Below are 8250 nucleotides of genomic sequence, written 5' to 3'. Positions count from 1 at the left end.
CTAAGTTTGGAAGGTGTCCAAATTAGGGGCCGTGGAGATTCTAAAAGAGGAACACACGACATTTGGGATGTGGAGACGTCTATATAAAAGATCATGCTTTAAAAAATTTAGGATGAGCTACAAGAAAGACCCAAGTGTGTAGGTGAGAAAATGGGCATCGGGAAAATCTAAAGAGGGTTATGCTTTACCCTTGTGAGGATGAGTGTGAGAGTTGTACTCATTTTTATTCTCTTATTTTTGTGGATTTTTATCTTCGGGCTTGGACCCCAGACGTAGGCAAATGTTATGCTGAACAGGGTTATCAATTTCATGTGCCTTCTTTCTCTTTGGTTTGTGTGTGGTTGTTTGAGTGCTTGCTTTAGAGATTGAGTAAATCTTAACATACACTCACTGGAACTAATAAGTGGTATCAAAGCGTTGGTCACCATTGTTTACTTTGGTTTTAAAGTTGATGAGGTCCAAGCAAGTTCTGTTGATGGCCGGAAGAGAAGAAGCTTCTATCACACGATCATTACTACTCGATCATTCAAATTATCTATATTGGAAAGCACGTATGAAGGCTTTCATCAAATCAATTAATGAGAGTGCATGGGTAACGGTAGAAGAAAGATGGTCTCCCCTAGTAGAGATTGATGCAAAGAAGAATCATACTAAGAAGAAGAAGATTAGTTGGAGTCCAGAAAAGATGCGCAAAGCTAACGTTAATGGGAAGGCACTCAATGCCATCATTTAAATGAGAACCAAATCAAGTGCATTACAACATGTGATTGGGCTATAGAAGCATAGGATATTGTAAAAAGTATCCATGAAGATATAAATTTAATGATAACCTCCAAGCTTCAGATGTTGACTATCAAGTTTGAGAATCTCAAGAATGAAGAAGATGAGACCATAGGCATGTTTAGTGTTAAATCAATGGACATTGCAAATCAAGCTTTCCAACTTAGCAAGAGATACTCAAATTTGAAGGTAGTTCGGAAGATTCTTAGATCTTTACCTAAGAGATTTGAAGAAAAAAAGTGGCAGCTATAGAAGAAGCTCGAGATATCACATCTATAAGACTCCATAAATTGATGAGATCTTTACATGCCTATGAGATGAAAAGTAGGAGATATGGCATTGAAGGTAGAAGCAAGAAGACAAAAAAAGAGTTAAAACAGATCGATGAAAATGAAAAATGAAGACAATAAAGAAGATTAAAATTACATTCTAGTCTAGGAAGCTACACAACATGTTTAGAAAAATACAAAAATAGTAGATAGAAAATTCTATAAAGAAGATCTCCTAAGAGAAGAAAATAAAGAAGTGAAGATTATCAGAAGAAGAAGATTAAGTGTAGGGAATGCGGTGGCTTTGGTCATGTTCAAGCCGAGTGTACTAACACTCTTAAGAATAAAGGAAAGTCGTTAAATGCTAGGTGGAGTGATGAATCATAAGGGAGTATGGAAGAAGAAGATGAAGAAGGCATGATTAGATATCATACTTCATTTCTAGCCATGATGAAGAAAACATAAGAATACAACAGATCCCAGGGTGTTGCAAGCTACCATTTATTTCAACCTCTGAAGGAAGCCACAATGATAGTGAAGAGATAAGTGAGAAGGATCTTTTGATGGCTTGTGAAGTCATGTTGAAGAAATTTGATGAGATGATTTTACAGAACAAATGCCTCAAGAAAGAGAAGGAAAATACTGAAAAGAAGTTAGGAGATTGTCAGCAAGAATTGAGTCATTCCAAGAAGACCATAGACTCCATCAATAGAGGAAAAGCCAAGTTGGATGAGATACTAACTGTTGGAAGACCTAGTAGAGCCAAACATGGTATTGGTTATGTTGGAGAATCATCAAGTGTCAAGAAAGACAATTCACAAGTGGTCTTTTTAAAGTCTAATAATCAACATGTGAAGAAAGACAAGTTTAGAAGAAGACAAAGAAGAGAAGTTCTTGTATGTTTTTACTGTAGAGAAAGTGGTCATATCAGACCCAAATGCAACAAAATGAAAGAAGACTTAAAGAGTGGGAAAAATAGTTGGATATGAACAAACAATTATTAGGAGGGGAATTAAGGGGAAGACCACAGTAATAAAAAAACTGTGGATCAGAAGAGTGAAGTTAAAAAAGATTCAAAGGGTTCAGATTCTCAAAAGAAGAAGTCAGATGGAATGCAATATCAAGTTGTTGTAACTACCGGTCACAAGTAGAAACTCATTGACCGAGGACCACCAAGGTCAAAAGGAGAAAGAACACCGACCTGGGTAAAGGACTTAGAACCTCCAATATAAGTCTAGGACAAAGGTTTTAAGTTAGCAAGTCTATTTGAACCGAGAGAAATCCTAAAATATACTATCCCCTTTTTCAAGGTGAATAATAACTTATCTAGTATAGTGCTGATGCAAACAACCCCACGATCACAATGCACTCTACAAAATCCAAACAAGAAGCAGCAAGAATTCAAAGTGTAGACCTTTCTCTTGAAGTGATCACCTCTAATCCCATACAAAGTAGAAATCAAATTTCTCTCTCGATCTACTCCCTATGATTGCAAAGAGAATGGAATTGCTTGCTAATTCATTTGATAGGATTGTGGGAGGAGAACTCTCACTCCAAAGTACCCTATTTCTAGGCTTACTCATAAATGCTCTCCAATCGCGGCTATCCTATGCTAGGTGTGTCTTTCAACTCATTACACAAACAAATCATACATGAAACTAAGGTTTTCACCTCAATAGCATTCAAGACAACAATAACACACGATAAAAGGATTGCAATTAGAAAACAATTAAATCATGAAAGATCCACAACCAATGTCAAATAAATCTAACCCTAAAGTTCATCTATACCTAAACATCTACAAAAATTAATTCTCCATCAAGGAGAACAATCATACAATTCACAAGGGACAATAAGATTCAATGAAAAACATGAAAACCCCTTTTTAATTTTCCCTCATGATATTGCCGTGAAATCTTCCCAAAATCCTTCCAAAGACGCCGCCAAGATGCTTCTTGACGGCTCTAATCTCCTCCAAGTTAGGTAGTTTCCTCCTATCTGATAATTTGCCTCCAAAGTTCTGAAGAGAAACCCTTCTCTTACCCCCAAGCTTGCTCATTAAAAAGATTCAAGAATCCCTTTCAAAACCCTCATAAGAAATATATATAGTTAGCCACTTACGATGTGTTATTTCAGTTTTCTTTCTTGGGTAAAATGTGGTATTTTGGTCTTTTCTTGTTGATTAGATGTTTTAGTCAAGTTCTTTTTGTTAACTCGATGAGTCTTGCCAAGCTCTTTGGGGTGTGTAACTGGAGTTCTAGAAGTATGTGGGTTGTGCATAGGCCACACAGTGTGTGAGGGCTGCATAGCCTCATAGCCTCAAGGTGAGGATGTGCGGCCTCGAGCGTGTTGCACACTAGGGTGCACAATAGGGCCGTGCACGCATAGAGTGAGTTTTTTAAGCCCTTTTTGAGTGCTTTTTCTTGGGTTCTTCTCCCTCATTCTCTCATCCTCTCCTTCTCTCATCTTTTGCTGTTCTTTAGAAGATTAAGGTTGGTTTGGTCGATCTTTTGGTCTTTCTAGTGGTGCTTAAAGATCAATCCTTTCTTTGCTCAAGGTAAGCTCTCATTCTCTCCTTCCTTCTTCATTGTTTGGATGAATAGATCTAGAGGTTAGATTGAGAGCTTAACCTTTATTCTTCTTCTTGATTATTGCTAGCCCTTGTCATTCCAACCTTGGAGCCTAAAAAAATCCATCAATTTTAATTATTGAATCCATGAGGTAAGTTTTCAACTCCTTCCTTTTTCCTTGTTGATGGAGAATAAATGATTTAGACTTTGATGGTGGCTTGATTTATATTCTTCTTGTTGGTTATTGCTTTGAGAACTTGAGTTGAGTAAATCTCTTTGCCATACTTCCTTGATTTGTTGTATTCATGAACCATTTCTTGCTAGGGTTCTTGATATAATGTAGCTCGACCATTGTAGCACCGGTAGAACTTAGGGTGTTTTCTCAAATTCTTTGTTTTAGATGAAGCTCAAAAACCTTAGGAGTTCTTTACGGGACCATAGAAATCAGTCTTGTGCTAACCATAGGATCGAGTTAGGGTTTCTTGACATTGTTAACCTAGGGTTCTTTCTTGGCTTCTTGGTTTAATTCTTGTTTTGTTGTTTGTGTGTATGTTTGGCTAGGGAGGAGAGGGATTGTCGTGAGGTGAGGAGCCGGCAGAGGAGTAGCTTGCTTAGGGTTTTATTCGCCTAAGTTGTGAGTGGGATTTGATATTTGCATGATTGTATAGAATATTACTTGAAATTCTCCATTGCTTTAATTAAGAGTTTTTCTATGGCTTTATCATTTTGCATTGATGGTTTGATTGGTTTGGAAAATGAATTCCATGCTATTTAACTATATATGAAACATTTTGATGCTTGAATGAATGTGTTTTATGATTATATTTACTATTTTTGAGTTGAAGTGAATTATGAGCCTTTGGTTATACAAGCATGTCTTTGTAGCATTTACTATTTGTGGAAATGGCATTTTATGCTTGATATTTGATTGTTGTCCTGGTTATGGACTCTTTGATGAGGTATGCATGTATTGTATTATTTGTTTGGTGATATCCTATTGCAAGTAGGGCGTAGTCTTCACGGCTAGCCTTTTGACGTGGTGTGGAGGACCGGCTGATTTCATCGTCGAGTTCAGGAAAGGGTGTAGAACCCTGATTGGATGGCCATATATTTCAGGAAATCGGAGTCACCACACAGTGAACCAATGGGTCAACGTCAAGGGCATGAGCACCTTGACTACTCTGAACTTAGCCACGGCCACGGAGAAAGTTTAGTGAGTATTCTGGACCACTACTTGTTTTCTTACGATGAAAACTTCGTATTATGAAAAGCTTATGTTTTATGCAAAATAACCTTGAGATGTGATTTCTTGTAAATTATTGGAAAGATAAATTGATTTGAAGATGAGTATCATGTTTTATGGTTTAAAATTCATATTTTACTATTCTTGAGTTTTGAATATCGAAACCCTTATTTAAGTAAAGAGGATTCTTTTATGTTATCAATGGTTTTGTTACACTTGTGTAGACTGTTATATGCTATTATGTTCTAAACCTTTTGTAGTACGGCTAAAGCGTAGCTCTATAAATTGTATCGATTATTCTGGCATTTTCCATTAGAACTGTGCTAACCCACTCACTTAGTGACTTAGGTTACTCACCCTCTCTCTTTTTTCTAAGCTCTAGCGACAATTAGTGTTGCAACGTGACGAAGTGCTGGGCATTCACTAGCTTTCTTTCTTCACTCATTTCCAGTATCATGTATGTTTATTTTTTAGCATGGACATGTTGTATAAGAATATGGATCCAGTAGTGTGTCTAAACTCTTTATGAATGATTTATTTGCTTATCTAGTTCTAGGAAATTTTGTTGTACTTGTGACTAGTACATTTCTTGAATTCTATTATCAGGTCTTATTTTTTATGCTTCCCTTGCGTACCTTTGAGCTTTCTATTTTGTACATTTTTGTTCAATGTTGTTTATTCTAGGGATTTTGTTAGCCTTGTAGTAAGTCGAGGGTAGAGTGGTGTGGATATCCCTCCTCCGGTCATCATAGCGTTTGTTACGTCTTGGGGCCCGCTGGCCGTACATGACATGCAACCTGTTTACTTGCATAAGAACAAGGCCGTATGGAGCTAGGGATGATGGGTCGCGTGTCTTACAGGAAAACTTACAACCGTTAGTATCGTCCGTAAGGTCTTCTGTCTTTGTGTTAAGATACAACTTACTGTCATAAGTGCTGGGTCGTAATCTTCTCTAGACTGCTCTTGCGACCACCCTTATGGGTGTATGTTGCTCCTCGTAAGCTCCTCTGGACAGCTGTTATAATTTGACTTACTACAACAAATTTGTCAATTATCGACATATTCAATAATGTCATAAAATAATATATTTTTGTCACCAAAAATATTTTGTGACATTTTTTTACCGTCAACACACTTTGTCGCCCTTGCTCCGTCGCTAAAGGGTTAATGTGACAATTTACATATTCGTCACACAATGATATCTTTTATGTAACAAAATTATTATGTTACCTATTTTATAATCATTAATGACATGCATTTTTATCTCAAAATGTTGTGCTAACTTGTCATAAAATGTTATGAATTGTTACTAAATATGAGGTAAAGTTTTATCATTTCTGAAATTTCTTTGATTTTCAAATAATAAATAACAAAAATATTCGTCACCCTTTTTAATTGAATATCGTCATAAAGAATGTTGAATGCCACTATATATTGTTAAAAAATATAATATTTAGTGATAAAAGTCTATTTTCGTGATGATGAAAATCATTCACTAATAAAAAATATATTTGCCATTAAATACATTGATCATTCAACTAAGGTGACAAAAATATAGATGTCACAAGAAAATAAACACTTTGTGACATGCATATATAGTTGTTAAAAATATGCCATAAATTAATTTTTTATAATGTCACAATTAATTGAATATTATATCATTTGTGACATTTTTAGTGCCACAAACAATCATTTTTTTTATATATTTGTTATTTGTGACATATTTTAGTGAATATTTTTTAATAAATTATTTAAATTATCAAAAATTTTATTTATGATAATATATCATAAATAAAATTAAATCAATATTGTTATTAAAAAAATTTAACACATTTATCATAATTTACAATCATAAGCTAGCTTTATAGATTACCAAATTTCAATTGCGAAAAATGTCCAATAATATTAAAAACTTAGAATTCTTAAGTAAATCATATCAAAATAGATAGATAACAATTCTTGATGTAATTCTTGTTTCGATGGTGTTTATGATGTTTTGTTGATACAGAGCTTGACTCAATAAAACTTGAAATAAATATTTTTAAAATAATAAAAATTAATTTGTAATAAGAGTAAATTAACAAAAGTAAGGTTCAATATATATATATATATATATACACACCTGAAAAATTAATAATAAACACAATAGATACTCATAACACAAATTAATTAATTTATGACAAACTTTAACAACTTAGAGTGCTAATCAAACAAATATCAAAATTATAACAATCTTCCATTATAAACCAATAATAATTAAAAAAAATACATAAATTACTAAAAAACCACAAGAATCACTATCGATGGCTAACCTTTGGAAAGAAGTCTTTAATATAATTATTGTAGCCGATGTCAATCTCTTTCCCATTGAAATAGTTGATCAAATATTCCCATCTCCACTCAACCAACATCATCACAAAAAACCATAAAATTAGAAACAAGTCAAACAATTAAAATAATAATATCAACAAAATCAAATAAAAATTTTTATGAACAAGAGAAGAAAAAAGATAGTGTAGCCTAGTGATGATGAGAAAGAAAAAGAAAGATTGAGAAAGAATAGGGATTAAGAGAGATTTATATAATTTTTTTTTTATTTTTTTAATAAAATTTAAATTAAATTTAGATAAATTAAAATTATTCAAAATTTTTATAGGATATATTTTTTTATTGAATTAAAATTCGTTAAAATTCAATAAAATAAAATCTTGTTCGAAATAAAATTTGTAATAATTTAAAAAAATCTATTAACATATTTAAACCAGTGAAACTTGAATTTTAAATTAGTACTGTAGCTATAAAAAAATTCTTTAATATCTATAGAAAATTACTTCAGTAATAAGGCCTTTTATAATTTAGCGCTATATATTAGTTTCTTAACTTCGAACAAAATTATCTAACTCATTGATGGTAAGATTTGCTCTTATAATTTAATTTATTGATAGTAATATGTATAAGACTTTTAATGTAAAATATCTGGTATAAAATTTTTAAAATTAAAAAAAAAAATTCAAAAAGAGATAAACATAGTTATTTGAATTCAAATAAAAAATAAATAATTTAAAATAAATCAAATGAAATAAAACTACAACCTGCTCCTCACAATTTTATTTTGAAAATGTAAAACAATGCACAAATTGATATATAGTTTAAAAAATGATAATTTTAAGAAAAAATATTTTCGAAAATCTTTTTTATTTTTGTCCCCTTATCCCACTACACCAAAAGAAGGCTTTTGAGGCGGTTTTCAAGACCTATAGGCGGTTTTAACCGCCTCTATAAACTACTAAAGTTGATTTTTCACCCGCCTCCGGCTCGTGATCAAGCCGGCTCTACACTTTAGAGTGAGTGCAGCACTAACCGGTGGGATAATTTTTTTATTTATAGA

Source organism: Dioscorea cayenensis, chromosome 3 (assembly GCF_009730915.1).
Source record: "Dioscorea cayenensis subsp. rotundata cultivar TDr96_F1 chromosome 3, TDr96_F1_v2_PseudoChromosome.rev07_lg8_w22 25.fasta, whole genome shotgun sequence".
NCBI lineage: Eukaryota > Viridiplantae > Streptophyta > Magnoliopsida > Dioscoreales > Dioscoreaceae > Dioscorea > Dioscorea cayenensis.
Note: the sequence above shows the minus strand (reverse complement) of the source record.